Consider the following 18,104-nt stretch of genomic DNA (forward strand, 5'->3'; position numbering starts at 1 on the left):
TTTACAAAATGAAAACATTATTTTCACATAAAATCTTATACACAAGGAATGAAGCTTATAAATGAGATTTTAGTAGTAATCACACCAGAATTACAAGTATATAAACATGTAACTAAAAAAATATTCTCCAAGAAAACATTTGAGCTATAATATACATTGCTGGATACATATTATAATATCTTAACTGCTTGACCAAAAAAACCTTTTCTGTAAGTATACACTTCTACGCACAAGTTGTAAGCAACAGTATTCCATCTAAATATTTTGAAAGATCTTAGCGTATTAGGTAAGCACTTTAAACGTCTTCATGACAAATTCTTGAAAGCCATGAAGGGTCAGCTAGAACCACAGCCAACTTAACTTTTGCATATGGTAAAGGTATGAATAGTAGTTCACTTTTTACATATGGATAGTCAATTTACCCAATGCCATTTGTTAAAAATACTATTCTTTCCACTGAATTGCTTTTATATCTTTAACAAAAATCACTTGTCTATTTATCTGTAGGCCCATTTTTATTTATTTTTTTAAATGTTTTTATTTCTTTTTGAGACAAAGAAAGACAGAGCATGAGCAGGGGAGGGGCATAGAGAGAAGGAGACAGAATCCGAAGCAGGCTCCAGGCTCTGAGCTGTCAGCACAGAGTCTGATGTGGGGCATGAACCCACGGACTGTGAGATCATGACCTGAGCTGAAGTCAGACACCCAACCGACTGAGCCACCCAGGTGCCTCTCTGTAGGCCCATTTTAGACTTTGTTCTATTGGCCTCATTGTCTCTCTTTAATGCCAATGTCACACTATCTTGATTATTGCAGCTTTATAATTAGTATTAAAATCAGGTAGTGTTCATTCTCCAACTTTGTCATTTTTTTTAAGTTGTTTTGTCTATTCTGGCTCCTTTGCATTTCCTATGAATTTTAGAACCAGCTTGTCAATTTCTACAAAACAATGTAATATTTGAATCTCTGCCAATTAGCAGTCTTCACAACATTACTCAGAAAAGGTTTCCTCCTCTGTCCCAACCTTGTATATACATACAGCATGTATAGCTAAAAGTATAAGAATTTTCCTTTGAACACCTGCTCTGCTAACTGCGTTTAACTTTAGTAAAATAACAGATTCTTAAAACAGGGAGGTGCATCTCCTCTAAATTCTGTCTCATTACAGCAATCACTTCAATGTTACTGGGGGGCCATACAAAAATATTTATCAGCTATGGCCCAAGCACTATCTAACTAGTCAATATGGTATAGCTTGAGGATGATAAGACATATTTTTACAACAAAAGTCCGAACAAATAAAAATAAACATTTTATTTTGAATATATGAAAATTCCTCATTTTACTATGCTTTGCTTTACTTCACATTGCAGATGATTTGCTATTTACAAACTGAAGCTGTGTGGCTGCCCTCTGTCAAGCATGTTCATAGGTACCACTTTTCCAACAGCATTTTCTCACTTGTGTCTTTGTGTCACATTTTGGTAATTCTCACAATATTTCAAACTTTTTCTTTATTGTTATGTTTGTTATGATGATCTGTGATCAGTAATCTTTGATGTTGCTATTGTAATTGTTGGCATGCCATGAACCACAGAAATAAAAGATAGCCAACTTAATCCATAAACACTGCATGTTCTGACTGCTTCACCGACTAGCCTTCCCCCCCCCCCGCCCCCATGTCTCTCCCTCTCCATGAGCCTCCCTATATCCTGAGACACAACAATATTGATATTAGGACAATTAATACCCCTACAGTGGCCTCTATAAGGGTTCAATTGAAAGAGTCAAACATTTCTCACTTTAAATCAAAAGCTAGAAATGATTAAGCTCAGTAAGGAAGGCATGCCAAAAGCAGAGACAGGCCAAAAGCTAGGCTTCTTGTCCCAGACAGCCAAGTTGTAAATGCAAAGGAAAAATTCTTAAAGGAAATTAAAAGTGCTACTCCAGTGAACACATGAATGGGAAGAAAGCAAAACAGTGTCATTGCTGATATGAAGAAAGTTTCAGTGGTCTGAATGGAAGATCAAACCAGCCATAACATTCCCTTAAGCCAAAGCCTAATCCAGAGCAAGGCTCTCTTCAATTCTGTGAAGGCCCAGAGAGGTAAGAAAGCTACAAAAGTAGAGTCTGAAGACAGCAGAGTTTGGTTCATGAGGTTTAAGGAAAGAAGCCGTCTCCATAACATACAAATGCAAAGTGAAGCAGCAGGTGCTAATGTAGAAGCTGCATCAAATTATTCAGATCAAGCTAAGATAATTAATGAAGGTGGCTTCGTTAAACAACAGATTTTCAGTGTACACAAAACAGTCTTCTATTGGAAGATGTGATGTAAGACTTTCATAACTAGAGATAAGTCAATGTCTGGCTACAAAGCTTCAAAGGACACACTGACTCTATTAGGGGCTGATGCAGCTGGTAACTTTAAGTTGAAGACAATGCGCATCCACCATTCTGAAAATCCTAGGGCCCTTAAGAATTATGCTAAATCTACTCTGCCTGTACTCGAAAAATGGAACAACAAAGCCTATACAACACTATATCATCTGCTTACAACATGGGCTACTGAATATTTTAAGCCCGCTGTTGAGACCCACTGCTCAGAAGAAAAGATTCCTATCAAAATATTACTACTCATTGACAACGTACCTGGTCACCCAAGAGTTCTGATGGAGATGTTAGACAAGATTCATGCTTTTTCCATGACTGCCAACACAAAATCCATTCTGCAGTCCATGGATCAAGCAGTCATTTTGACTTTCAAGTCTTATTATTTAAGAAATACATTTTGTGGGGTGCCTAGGTGGTTCAGTCAATTAAGCAGCTGACTCCTTATTTCAGCTCAGGTCATGATCTCACAGTTCCTAAGATCGAGCCCTGTTATCAGTCTCTGTGCTGACAGTGTGGAGCCTGCTTTGGATTCTCTCTCACCCTCTGTCTCTTTCTGCCCCTCCCTGCCTCTCAAAATAAATACACAAACATTAAAAAAATACATCTTGTGAGAGCTGCCATAGATAGTGACTCCTCTGATGGGTCTAGGCAAAGTCAATTGAAAACCTTCTGGAAAGGATTCACCATTCTAGATGCCATGAAGAACATTCATGATTCATGGGAAGAAAACAAAGTATTAACATCAACAAGAGTTTGGAAGAAGCTGATTCCAACCTTCATGGACAATTTTGAGGGATTAGAGATTTCAGTGACAGAAGAACTGCAGATGTGATGGAAATAGCAAGAAAATCAGAATGAGAAGTAGAGTTTGAAGATGTGACTGAATTGCAGCAGTCTGATGACAAAACTTTAATGGACAAGGAGTCACTTCTTATGGGTGAGCAAAGAAAGTGGTTTCTTCACTCCTGGTGAAGATGCCATGAAAACTGTTGAAATGAGGAGTGCCGGGTGGCTCAGTCAGTTGAATGTCTGACGTCAGCTCAGATCATGATCTCGCGGTTCGTGAGATCAAGCCCCACTTCAGGCTTGCTGCTGTCAACGTGGAGCCTGCTTGGGATTCTCACTCTCTACCCCTCCCCCACTTATGCTCTCTCTCAAAAATAAATATTTAAAAATAATAATAATAAAATAAATATCTTTAAAAAAAGAAAATTATTACTGAAATCACAAAAGGGAATTCACAACTACTCAACATCACTCATCATCAGGGAAATACAAATCAAAACCACAATAACATACCACCTCACACCAGTCAGAATGGCAACAATAGGCATTAGGCAACAACAGATGTTGGCGAGGATGCAAAGAAAGAGGATCTCTTTTGCACTGCTGGTGGGAATGCAAACTGGTGCAGCCACTCTGGAAAACAGTATGGAGCTTCCTCAAAAAATTAAAAATAGAACTACCCTATGACCTAGCAATTGCACTACTAGGTATTTACCCAAGGGATATAGGTATGAAGGGGGCACATGCACCCCAATGTATATAGCAACACTATCAACAATAGCCAGAGTATGGAAAGACCCCAAATGTCCATCAATGGATGAATGGATAAAGAAGATATGGTGTGTGTGTGTGTGTGTGTGTGTGTATACACACACAATGAAGTATTACTCAGCAATCAAAAAGAATGAAATCTTGCCATTTGCAACTACATGCATGGAATTAGAGGGTATTATGCTAAGCAAAATTAGAGAAAGACAAATATCATATGACTTCACTCATATGAGGACTTTAAGATATAAAACAGGTGAACATAAGGGAAGGGAAACAAAAATAATATAAAAACAGGGAGGGGGACAAAACATAAGAGACTCTTAAACATGGAGGACAAACAGAGGGTTACTGGAGGGGTTATGGGAGGGGGCATGGGCTAAATGGGTAAGGGGTTTAAGGAATCTGCTCCTGAAATCATTGTTGCACTATATGCTAACTTGGAAGTGAATTTAAAAAAAATTAAATTAAATGGTAAATAAAATATACAGTAAATAACATTTAAAAAAAAAAGATATGCACAGATTAAGATATGGGTTTTTTTAATATATAATGCTGCTGCACACATAATAGACTATAGTGTAGTATAATAGTATAGTGCAGACCTAACTTTTATATTCACTGGGAAACCAAAACATTCATTTGACTCACTTTATTGTGATATCTGCTTTATTATAGTGCTCTGGAACCAAACCCTGCAATATCTCTTAAGGTATGCTTGTATTTACAATTGATGGCATAAAACTAAACTGCAAAGTAACTTCCACTGACAAGATGCCTTTCTTTCATAAACTGCAGAAATTATTCTACAACTCAGACAATAGTCAATCCAACAAGTTCTTGAAAACTTAAAAAAAGAAAAAGGAAAAAGGAAAAATTTTTCCTAGTATGAAGAAAACTTAATAAAACAGGTTGATTAGTGTATAAATTATCTAAATGAAGATAAATAAATTTAAACTATTTTAAGGCTTTCCTTAAGTGATTTTTTTTTTAATCCTAAGGGATTTTCTAAGATCATCCAGCACTTAGCAAAACTCAATGCATTATGTGGTCAGCTAAAATGATGCTAACAGAAATGTACCTACAGAGAAAAACAAAATAAAGTTCTGATCCAAAACTCAGTACTGTGGTTTTTATAATTCAGATTGCACATAAACTAATATTTAGCTACAACAGTCACCAATTATCTCAATAGGAACTTAAATAATAGAAAACTTTCTCACATCCTTTAAAAATGAGTTCAAACATGGGGATAATCAATTACTTTTGCCAAACAGAAAATTAAAGGAGTTGAAAAAATAACAATCAATAAAAAAATATGTGAGGAAAAAAAATTATCTGGCTTGGAAAACAAGTGCACTCGTTTTAGAGGGTCTTGGAATATGAATACATTGCATGGATCACAATGAACAATACAATATCAATAACGACGTATTGACTATTTGACCATCCAAGTGTGTCATCATACTGAAAACTGATTTGAAATATGCTATATTATTTGAAAACCCCTCTTAGTAATTCCATTATGGTAGAAGAGCCCATCCAAAATACCTGTATCCTTCCTCTTTAAACCAAGCAATCTACATGTAAACCATCCCTAAAGTAAAGTAAGTTTCCCCCTTGTTAACATTCTTGCAGAGTTAGCTATGCCTATACAGTATTCTGTAGTCGAGAACATGACTGATTAAGACTTTCTGGAGTCAGACCTGAGTTTGAAGGTTCTACCATTTCTTTATCACGTGACTTGGAAAGTCACTTTAACTTGCCCACACCTCAGTTCCCATCTCTATAAATGGAGTCTCTTTCACAGGTTACTGTGAGGAAAAGAGCATGGCCATTTCTGCTTCTTTCATCAAAGTTCTCCCAGTGGCTGGTTATATGAGCTCAACAAACTTGTATTACATCAAAGAATAAATGAATTAAAGGATTTGACACATAGTAACCTCTCTTAAAAATATTCAAAGAAATTTTAAATGAATATGTAACAGCTAATCTAGATGGCAGAGGTCTTAGTCTAGAGATTAAATAAATTCAGGGTCTCACAGCTAGGAGTGGCAGTCCAGGATTTAAATCTAAACATTCTGACTCCCAAGGACAATGTGCTAACCATCCTATCCCAATTGCTTCTCATTATTTTAAGTTCTCTCCTCCTTGGAGCTTCCAATTGTCAGATTTTCACAGCTTCTTTATTCTCAACAGTTCCTTCTTTCCACCTACCACCCCCCTAGGTGGGCATTTCTCTAAGTCCAGAAATTACATGTGCTACCATGGTTCATGTTTCTGGGGACCCTGGAACCTTTGCCAATAAAAATGTACAAATTTACATATACACAAAAATTGGGGGATAATTTTACAATATTCACAGATAACTCCACCCTCTTCCTCACAGGTGTACTTAAAGCACCTAGTATTGGCTCCTGCATAACAAACAATAAATGGTTTGTATCATTCTCATGATTATAATCTGTGCTTACCTAACAAGTCCCTACTTAAAAATCACTTCTACTAAAAACTCCCTTTGACCACTTCATTGACTATGAGAAATGCTTTTCTCCTCTGAAATTTTTAGGGTTCTCTGAATGTACTACTACTCATGTGATTTTACAGGCAGAAAGAACCTTAAAGAATCTCCATTCAATGTTTAAGAACATTCAAATAGCATGTATGACACAGCATAGTCACTGTTTATATATCTTATCTCCAATGCAACAATGAAAGTACTTACAGAGTAGGGACTGTACCTTCTATATCTTCAGTGTAACATCCCTTAAGGATACAGAAATAATTTTTCAAAAATCAGTGAAAGAATGGATACTTTTGACTTTAAACTGCTATTCACTATTTTTCAAAGACTCATGAGGACTTGAATGTCTATTTCAGCATTTTAGAATTTCTAGTATTTTTTCCGCATTCAGCATGAATCAGCACTATGGAGCAAAATCTTTTTCTGCACATTCTCTGTAGGACCTTTTTATGAGCCATCTCCTCCCATTCTCTAATCAGTTAGAGAGTAGCCTTGGATAAGACTCTGGAGAGTATGTTATTGCTCCCTGGACTTCATTTTAGTAAGAAGTTTAATACCATGAAAATATTATATTTTCAGTCTCCCAAAACATGTTCTGGCTTTTGTGATAAGGTTTCCCATTTCCTTGTGAACAAGTCTTCAATTACACATTGTGCTTCTTAGGTTACAGAACTGTGACTGTTTTCCATTCTGTAATATAATATATCCTTTCAAATAAGAGTTGATTTTTCTGGCCAGACAAAAATCTATTACTTATTAAGAAACTGTAGGGGACACAAAGTGTTAAAGCTGTCATTCACAATCTTGAACAACTGACCCAAGTTAGAAAAAGAAGACAAAGGTATGAAAATTAAGCAAAAGATTTAAATAAAATTTCATATAGAAATTATCTAAAAAGCTTAAAATTTAAGATAGAAAACACTGTCATAATTGGTAAACAATGGAGTACTTAGATGCTATGAGGATTTACCAAAAGGAAGGGTCTTTGGGCTGGGGTGGTCTGTAAAGGATTTATGGAAAGAAGTGAATCTGAGTAGATTTAGGAAGATAGACAGAGTTGGGTTTTTGACCAATAAGAGAAAAGAGAACATTTAAAACTACAAACAAATGATAATAAAACTACCAAAGTGAAAAGGCAAATGGGAATTGGGGACAAATCAGCTCAGCAAATAATAACAAAATATCCAGTTAAAAAATATTTGTGGAATGAATGAAAACGTAAGGCACTTATGGAGGAGTATAAGAGACAGAATGCACACCTCTTTGTGGATAAATGTTGAATGAAATGTTCCACATGAAGCATTTTGCACAATGTTCATTCCATACTAAGCATGTAAACAATGGAGGCTATTAGGAAGGAAAGATGGTGGCAGAGTAGGAGCATCCTAGGTTCTCCTCATTCCACGAACACAGATAACTATCAAATCATCCTAAATACCCCAGAAATCGATCTGAATACTGGCAGAATAAACTCCACAACTAAAGGTAGCGAAGAAGCCACACTGAAGAAGGTAGGTAGTGTGGAAACCCTGTTTGCCAGAGAAATGGATTGTGACTGTAGGAGTTGGGAGGGAGCCTCAGTCTGTAGAAGAGCAAGAGACAGACTAGCACACAGGGTAGTGCTTGGGGAAAACAAACCCCCATAGCAATTTCTTGGAAAGCAAGAGGGCCTGGGTTTCATGAGTTCTTATAACCAATGGAGCTTAAAGCCTACAGTTTTAAAACTGCTCTGGGAGAACTGAGGACATTGGAGCTGCTCTTGAAGAAAAGGCAGAGCAAACAGCCTGTGGACATACAGGGTGTAAACAGCAATCTGAAGAGCACCTGGGGCACAGGGTGGGGAGGTTATTTGCTCTTCTCAGATCATGTCTCAGAGGCAGCATTCACAGAGAGACCCCCTGGGAACAAAGAAACTGGCAGGTGCCTTCTCCCTCCTCCTCCCTCAGCATAAACACAGAGCTACCTGTGAACCAACACAGCACCAACATTCACTACTTAACTTGCTTACATCAAGCCCCCCCTCCTCACTCCAGAAGAACTGCCCCTCCCAGCCACACTTGCCTCAGTCCCTGTGAGGCAGGCCCCTCCCCCAGGAGACCAACCAAACCCCTTCCCACACTGTGTCTCAACCCAGGAGTTTTGTAGGACCTAAGTTCTGGCAGCAATTATGACAGTTCTCATTTTACAAGCAGACCAGAATGTACCTAGTTAAAACTCATCACATACAGGCCAGAGACCAAACACTGCCCACAATAGGCAAAGAGAGCCTCTGAAGACAACTGGCCTGAAGGATAAAGTGGCCAGGACACATACAGCACACATTAGAGACACTCCTAGAAGCACTAGGCCCTGGGGAACAGGAGATACCACATTGCAGGGCACTTAGGACCACTTATTCATAAAGCCATTACCCTCAAAAACAGGAGACATAGCTGACTTTCCCAACACAGAGAAAAAGACACAGAGACTTAGACAAAATGAGAAGATTGAGGAATCTGTCCCAAATGAAAGAACAGGACAAGGTCACAGCCAGACATTTAAGCAAAACAGAAACAAATAACATGCCTGATGGAGAATTTAAAGCAACGGTCATAGGTCCCTGGCCTTGAGAGAAGATGGGAAGACAGTGAAACCATTAACACAGAAATAAGGCAGAGATAAAGGGCTCAGTAAACAAAATGAGAAACTCACTTGATCAAAAGAACAACAGGCTGGAAAAAGCAGAGGAATGAATTAATGGCCAAGAAGATAGAGTAATGGAAAGTAATCAAGCTGAACAAAAGAGAGAAAAAAGAATTACACAAAACAAGTAGACTTAGGGAACTCAGTGATTTCATCAAAGGTAATAACATTCATATTACAGGAGTCTCAGAAGAAGAAAAGAAAGAAAGGAGGCCAAAAACTTATTTGAAGAAATAATAGATGAAAATGTCCATAATCTGGGAAAGGAAACAGATATCCAGATATAGGAGGCACAGAGAACCCCAAACAAAACCAACAAAAGCAGACCACACCAAGACATATTGTAATTAAAATGTCAAAATATAGTGCTATCAAACATATTAAAAGCAGCAAGACAAAGAAAGACAGTTACATACAAAGGAAATCCTGTAAAGCTATCAGCGATTTTTCAGCAGAAACTTTCCAACCCAAAAAGGAGTGGTATGATATATTCAAAGTGCTGAATGGGAGAAACTTGCAGCCAATAATACTCTATCCAGCAAGGTTATCACTCAGAAGAGAAGGAGAGACAAAAAGTTTCCAAGACAAACAAAAGCTGAGTTCATGACCACTAAACCAGCCCTGCAAGAAATATTAACGGAACTCTTTGAGTGGAAAGGAAAGACCAAAATGACAGTATGAAGGTAAGAAACATGAAAGCAGTGAAAATGAATAGTTCTGTAAAACATCAGTCAAGGAACTCACAAAGTAAAAGGATGTAAAATATGACATTATATACCTAAAATATGGGGAGGAGAGGAGTAAAGAATGGGTTCCAGTTTAAATGACCATCAACTTAATATAGACTTCTATATGCAGAAAAGATTATATACAGATCTAATGGTAACCACAAATCAAAAACCACTAATAAATATGCAAAGAATAAAGACAAACAATTCCAAATATATCACTAAAAAAAACCAGCAAACCATGAAAAAGAGAAAGAAAAGAAAGGATCAACAGTATCTTCAGAAACAACCACAAAACCAGTAATAAAATGGAAACAAATATATATCTATCAATAATTACTTTGAATGTAAAGGGACTAAACACTACAATCAAAAGACACAGAATGACCAAATGGACAAACAAGACCATCTATATGCTGCCTATAAGACTCATTCCAGACCTAAAGACACCTACAGATTATAAGTGAGGGGATGCAGAAACATTTATCAGGCAAATAGAAGTCAAAAAAAAAAAAAGCCAACGTAGGAATATTTACCTTATATTGGACAAAAAAAGATTTTAAAACAAAAACTGTAACAAGAGACAAAAAAGTACAGTATACAATAATAAAGGGACATGGGCACCCAGGTGGCTTGGTCAGTTGAGTATCCGACTCTTGGTTTCAGCTCAGGTCATGATCTCATGGTTCGTGGGTTCAAGCCTTGCATCGGGCTCTGTGCTGACAGTGCAGAGCCTGCTTGGGATTCTCTCCCTCCCTCTCTGCCCCTCCCCTGCTCAATCTCTCTCTCTCTCTCTCTCTCTCAAAATAAATAAATAAATAAATAAATAAATAAATAAATAAATAACTTTAAAAACGTTTTAAATAATAAAGATACAATCCAAAAAAATGTAGGCTATTGTTATGACTCTTACAGTTCTTTTTAAGAATCAATATAAAACTAGTGCCTGACATGAAAAGATGTTCAGCGTCGCTCCTTATCAGGGAAATACAAATCAAAACCACACTCAGGTATCACCTCACGCCAGTCAGAGTGGCCAAAATGAACAAATCAGGAGACTATAGATGCCGGAGAGGATGTGGAGAAACGGGAACCCTCTTGCACTGTTGGTGGGAATGCAAATTGGTGCAGTCGCTCTGGAAAGCAGTGTGGAGGTTCCTCAGAAAATTAAAAATAGACCTACCCTATGACCCAGCAATAGCACTGCTAGGAATTTACCCAAGGGATACAGGAGTGCTGATGCATAGGGGCACTTGTACCCCAATGTTTATAGCAGCACTCTCAACAATAGCCAAATTGTGGAAAGAGCCTAAATGTCCATCAACTGATGAATGGATAAAGAAATTGTGGTTTATATACACAATGGAATACTACGTGGCAATGAGAAAAAATGAAATATGGCCTTTTGTAGCAACGTGGATGGAACTGGAGAGTGTGATGCTAAGTGAAATAAGCCATACAGAGAAAGACAGATACCATATGGTTTCACTCTTATGTGGATCCTGAGAAACTCAACAGGAACCCATGGGGGAGGGGAAGGAAAAAAAAAAAAAAGAGGTTACAGTGGGAGAGAGCCAAAGCATAAGAGACTATTAAAAACTGAGAACAAACTGAGGGTTGATGGGGGGTGGGAGGGAGGGGAGGGTGGGTGATGGGTATTGAGGAGGGCACCTTTTGGGATGAGCACTGGGTGTTGTATGGAAACCCATTTGTCAATAAATTTCATATATATATATAAAAAAAGAAAGCACTTAATAAATGCTAGATGACAAAAAAATAAAAATAAAAAAATAAAAAAATAAAACTAGTGCCTGAAATTTGACTCATACTTCATTTTATTTTTAAAACCTATTGGGGAAAGAAGTTTACACAGAAAACAAAACTGAATTCTGATAAATTTCAAAATAGAAATTCAAGAACTAATTGAAAGCCATTGGTAAAAACTGAGCAGTGAAGGTTAGAAGAAATGATAATTGTGTACACAGAACTATATATATAGGATTGCAATTTATGGTCCTAATAGTGATTTTGACTAAAACCTGTCTTGGCCTTAAAAAATGATTTTAGAATGCAGTATCAGTGTAAGATGGAACTGTGTATTGGCACCCACTCCAATGAAAATTTGGAGGATAATTACACATCTTTTTTTCCAAAATTTTTAATGTTTATTTATTTTTGAGAGAGAAGGTGTGAGCAGGGGAGGGGCAGAGAGCAAGGGAGGCACTGAATCTGAAGCAGGCTCCAGACTCAGCTGTCAGCACAGAGCCCAATGTGGGCTCGAACTCACAGACCGTGAGATCATGACCTGAGCCTAAGTCGGACGCTTAACTGACTGAACCACCCAGGCACCCCAAGTGTAATTTATACATCAACAAAAATATTTTCATCTATCACATTTAAAACAGAATTTGAATCCAAAACTTACATACATATTCTTAGGACATATCTGTTGTACAAGTTAAGATATGAATTAACACACATGAACTCCTATTAATACCCATGACAATCTTGAGAAGTGTGTATTACTAGGGTGCCTGGGTGGCTCAGTGGGTTAAGCGTCCGACTTCAGCTCAGATCATGATCTCACGGTTCGTGAGTTCGAGTCCCACGTCGGACTCTGGGCTGACAGCTCGGAGCCTGGAGCCTGCTTCGGATTCTGTGTCACCTTCACTCTCTGCCCCTCTCCTGCTTGTTCTCTCTCTCTCTCTCTCTCTCTCTCTCTCTCAACAGTAAACATTTAAAAAAAATTTTTTTAAAAAGAAGTCTGTATTACTATCCCAGCTAAACTACAAGTTCTCTAGGCCTTAGTTTCCTAACTAAAATGATGAAGATGATGATGATGATAATGATGATAATGATGATATCCCTTAAAGGCTACACAAAATCAAGGTTTACTAAAAGTGCTACCCTTAAAATCTTTAATATATATTACCTTATATTTACTATTCTTTAATAATTCTGAGTTTGTTATTAGATTCCTTTAAATAATTATTTAAAGATATAATGATTTTTATTTGTTTCCACTATAAAGCGAAAACAGGAGGAGGATGCAGAAAGAAACTACACAGGCCGAATTTTAAAAAGTACTTATTTTTACTTGTTTCAGTATAAATCTATGGTTTTGCCCCAGTGCAAGTCCCAAAGATTATACTGATGACTGTGTAATCAGTAGCTTTTAACCCTTGCATTCAATTTTAAATGACTTGAGAATTTGTTATACACCAAGCTTTTATTAACAAGCAGACACACATATCACAGGTTAACACCCACAACAACCCTGGGAAGCAGGTATTATTATCCTGGGTGAACTATAGCTTCTCTGTGCCTCAGTTTCCACTATGTACAATGGAAACAATAATAATATCACCTACCTCATAGGATTAGATAAGTCAATATATGCAAAGTACTTAGACAAGTAGCTGGTAAGTATGTACATGCTAAGTGCCATATAAATATTGCCATTAAACTAATGATGGGGCACCTGGGTGACTCAGTGGGTTAAGTGATCAACCCTTGATCTCAGCTCAGGTCATGATCTTGTGATTTTGAGATCAAGCCCCATGTCAGGCTCCATGCTGAGCCTGGAACCTGCTTAGGATTTTCTCTCTCTCTGTCTCTCTCTCTGCCCCTCCCCAACTTGCATGCACGCATGTACTCTCTCTCAAAATAAATAAACACCTAAGAAATATACAAAATAAAATAATTATAATAAAAGTTATTATTTCTGTATAACTAGAAATAAAGCTTTTCTCTATCAAAGCTAAATGACCCAAATGCAGGCAGAATCTGAGAAATGTTCCCACAGGCACCAGTTGTAACCACCGAAGTTCATGCTTGGGCAACACATCAACAGCATCAGTTTGTATTTGGTATTTGAAACTTACCTTGATATAGCAATCATTTATTTTCCCAATAGAAAATTAAAAACAGTATTTAAATTGACACTTATTTTTCCTCAGTGTAGCTTAGTAAACAAATGTGACATAAGAATGGACTTTCATTCCAACATAACAATCCTTTGAGACTGATATTTTTAGAGGAAAAACATGGTAAGTTCTGAGTTTCATAATGACAGCATCATTAGAAGCCTCAACAGTAGTGAAGGTCCTTTGAATTAACAACAGATCATTTTGCATATGTATAGCACACGTATAGTGTTCAAAGCACCTGTATGTGCCGTAGGTGATTCGATCTTCAAAACCATTTTCTGGAAAGTGATCATCAAAAAACCTAAGTGATTTCTTTATAAAGTCACAGAACTAAAAAATGGTGGAAATACAAAATTTAGATGATTTCACTCCTGGTCCCTAGTGTATTTCACCATACCACGCTGCCACAGTCACGTGGAAATCTTCAGGAAGACATTGACATCATGGGAAGAACTGACATAGAAAATATCTCAGAAGTTATTTTTGACCTCTTGGGTCCCCTTAACACTTCTGAAAATACAACCATAAAAGGATAAGAATAACTGATGCCATTTATAAAATCTCTTTGAAAAAATTAGTGGCGAAACCCCTAGTCCCCACATTCTTGCTATCCATTTATTTTCTGCATGGGTTTCTTTTTCTCCTGACATTATGCTGGTGCTTGTTTTGATGCCCTTCTTATTCACTGTCTTTCTCTAGATAAAATTTCTAATTTTGGGTTTGAAACACAACTGTATGTTTATGACTTCCAAATCCACAGAGCTAGCCTAGATTTCCCCCCCAGGCTGCACACTTGAATATCCATCTGCTTGAATATGCTTCAAGCACCTAAGCTCATCATTTTATCTGAATAAACTTTTAGTTGTCTCTGTTTACTTGACATCACCATCACTGACCCAGTAATCCAAGCTAGAAATCTGGAAATACCTTGTTCTTATTTCTACCTGGATATCTACTTTTTCCTTTATTATCTTTTTACTATAATGTTTAATAATACAGAAGAAAACATATATGATGAATGGCATCCATATAATGACTGACAATAATAATTCTAGCACCCATACACCCACTTGCAACACAAGAACCAAAACCGCCCAATACCATTCTATCCTCCTATGTACTTCCCCATTCCATATCCCTTCCTTCATCTCCTCCTCCATGGAAGATAATCATCATCCTTAATTTTGTTTTTAATTTTTCCTTTTCAATATTGGTTTATTTCATATGTATGTATCTCTAAACGTTATTCGGTTTTGCTTGTTTTTAAGCTTTATAAAAATGAAGTCACTCCCCTGGGACTTGCTTATTCATTCAACATTACACTTATAAGATTCATTCATGTTAATGCAATTAACCATGTTAATGGTGATGCAATTCGCCAGTTCTACATACTATTTCATCGTGAGAATTAATTAGGAAACATAATTTTAGAAATACATAATTTACAATATCATCAGAAACTATATGATGCTTAGAAACAAACCTAGCAAAAGATATGTCAGATAGGTATATCTATCTGACTTTACTTTCTTAAAATTTCTTGACTACCCTCAAATCCCTACCACCAATGCCAAGTGAGGGAAGCCCTCATCAACTCTTACCTGGGCAGCTTACCACACAGTTGCACCCTGAGTATTTCTCCATTCAGTCTACCTTCCCCATCATCATCACAGCAATCCATTTAACATGTAAAGATGACTATACCATCCCCTTGCCCAAATGCCTTTGAAAATTCTCTTTTGTCCACAGCTCCTCATGTACCCCACCCCAGTCTCTCACTCACACAAACACTATACACTCCAGCAACTTCAGTGTGTTTCTCACCTCCAAACTTTTATTCCAACTTACTTCCCACCCCTTTTCTTTGTTCTTCCAAATATACAGGCATCTCCACACACATTCACACACATCACTGCACAAAACACACACACACACACACACACACACACACAGTCACCTGGTTAGCTACTATTCATTCAGATTCAGCATGAGCATCTACTCAACAAAGTTTTCGTGTGATGCTACCCATGCCCCTCGCCTGTGAGATCAGGTATCTCTCCTCTAAAATATCATGTTAGGTATAGTTATGATTATCGTAATGATTGTGCTTATGATAGTAGCTTTCTCATTTCATTGGCCACATTTGCTATTTAAGTTTCAGACTCCCCTTCTGGTCTATGGGTTCCTCTAGGTCCAAGACTATCTTGCTTTCGTCTCTGATTCCTCTCTATCTGCCATAGAGACTAAAATAAACATTACACTCAGTAAATACTGAAAAAAATATTTTTCTTTTTTTTCCTTTATAAAAAGTTATTTATTTATTTTGAGAGAGTGCACAAGCCAGCAGGGGAGGAGGGAGAGGGAGAGAATCCCAAGAAGTCAGTGCACAGCCTGATATTGGGCTTGAACTCACAAACTGTGAGATCATGACCTGAGGCAAAGTCAAGAGTGGGGTGCTCAACTAACTGAGCCACCAAGGCATCCCAAAAATTAGTCCTTTCTTAATTGTTCTCTGTAACTATGAAAGTTAGGGTCTTACTTTATTTATTTTTTTTAACATTTACTTATTTTTGAGAGACACAGCATGAGTGGGGGAGGGACAGAGAGAGGGAGACACAGAATCTGAAGCACGCTCAAGGCTCTGAGCTGTCAGCACAGAGCCCAACGCAGGGCTCAAACTCACGAACCATGAGATCATGACCTGAGAGTCTGACACTGAACTGACTGAGTCACCCAGGCACCCCGGATCTTATTTTAGAACATTATCTTCTTTTGGAAATGATCAGATCTATCATGTTTTATAAATGAGTATTTGTCAAATTTTCTTTTTTGTTTGTTTTTTGAGAGAGAGAGAAAGAATGCATGCATACTTGAGCTGGAGAGGAGCAGGGAGAGAGAGGGAGAGAAAATCCCAAGCAGGCTCTACACTCAGCATGGAGCCCAACGCAGGGCTCGATCCCACGACCCTGGGATCATGCATGACCTGAGCTGAAATCAAGAGTCAGATGCTCAACCAACTGAGCCGCCCAGACACCCCAAATATTTGTAAAATTTTCTAAAGCACAGCAGTACATAGCCTCCATGTTTTTAAGCAGTTCATTACCCAACGTATTCATGAAAATAATACATTTGTTTTAACGTCTCCCTGATTAGGAGATAACATTTATTCAGCAACTCACCTATTCAAGAGAGTAAAACCCAAGAGTCCATCCAGCTAGAACTTCAAAATTGAAGGTTGCTATCACATAATAGTATATTCATATATGTACTTTAAATTGTTATTTTAACATGCTGAACCATGTGTTTTAAAAAGATCATATCAATTTAAGCAGTTCTAACAGAACTTCTCTACCTTCAAATTGTGGTGACATTTTATTAGTAAGCTAAATATCCCTAATTAAAACCAATCTGCTTAGCATAAAATCACTCTAATTCATTAATTCTCTGCTGAGAATATATTTTTAGCTATCTCAAAAAAATTGCATAATAAAGTGTTGCCCCAGTTTCCTCAATTGTAGTTATCCTATTTGAAATGCCACAATATGAGAATGTTTTCATTAAAAATCATCCTTCTTCTGGTGGTGTTTTCTACTGGTGTGGCTCAGAATTTTCTGGGCTCATTTCCAAGGACTAAACCTCCCCTTGTAGAAATGAGCAAGCACACTAATTGAAATAAAAGGTGATCAGATATAAAATGTCACTGCCCCCAGAGGGAACTGAATTTCAACAGTGAGAATACTAAGCAGCACAGTGATTTAAGAGCATTAACGTTGACAGTCACTTTGCTATCTTAAGAAGATTTCAAGGAATAATACTAGGCACCCAGAAACCAAAGAAGGTTAAGAAATGTATGAGGACAAACAAGGTTCTTTGCTACCTCAGAAGGTTCCAGACCCAGTTCTGAGAAGCATTGTTTTCCCCTGCCATTTGAGCAAAGTAAAATGGTAACCTTATTATGCAGAGGAAGAATGACACAAGCTGGAAAAAAGAATCAGGACCCAAAATTCTCAACAGGCTGAAATCATCAGTGAAATGTAACAAAAGAAATTTATTATCATAATAAATATAAAGTCCTGCTCTTAAATCAGGACTGCAAATAGAGAATCCGGGCAAAGTACAAAAAAGAAGAGTTGGCAATCATAGCAGATGGCAAGTTCAATATAAACCAATAAGAAAACACCCCTACCCAGAACTTGCTGTGATCTAAGACTGCATTCATTGTAGTTCAGTGTCCTAAACACAGGAGCAGCTGTCCTTCAGAATAATGTGCTGGGTAGACCACACAGGTATCACATA

At 37.4% G+C, this 18,104-nt stretch overlaps 1 protein-coding gene across 4 annotated transcripts in view; it reads right to left on the bottom strand.

The window, feature by feature from the left end:
- The window catches only part of DNM3 (dynamin 3), a 559,767-nt gene that overhangs the window by 418,466 nt on the left and 123,197 nt on the right, over positions 1-18,104 (bottom strand). The window lies entirely within an intron of this gene.

Source organism: Lynx rufus, unplaced genomic scaffold (genome assembly GCF_022079265.1).
Source record: "Lynx rufus isolate CCGP_SWC_20201006 ecotype Redwood Valley unplaced genomic scaffold, mLynRuf1.p SCAF_15, whole genome shotgun sequence".
Lineage (NCBI taxonomy): Eukaryota > Metazoa > Chordata > Mammalia > Carnivora > Felidae > Lynx > Lynx rufus.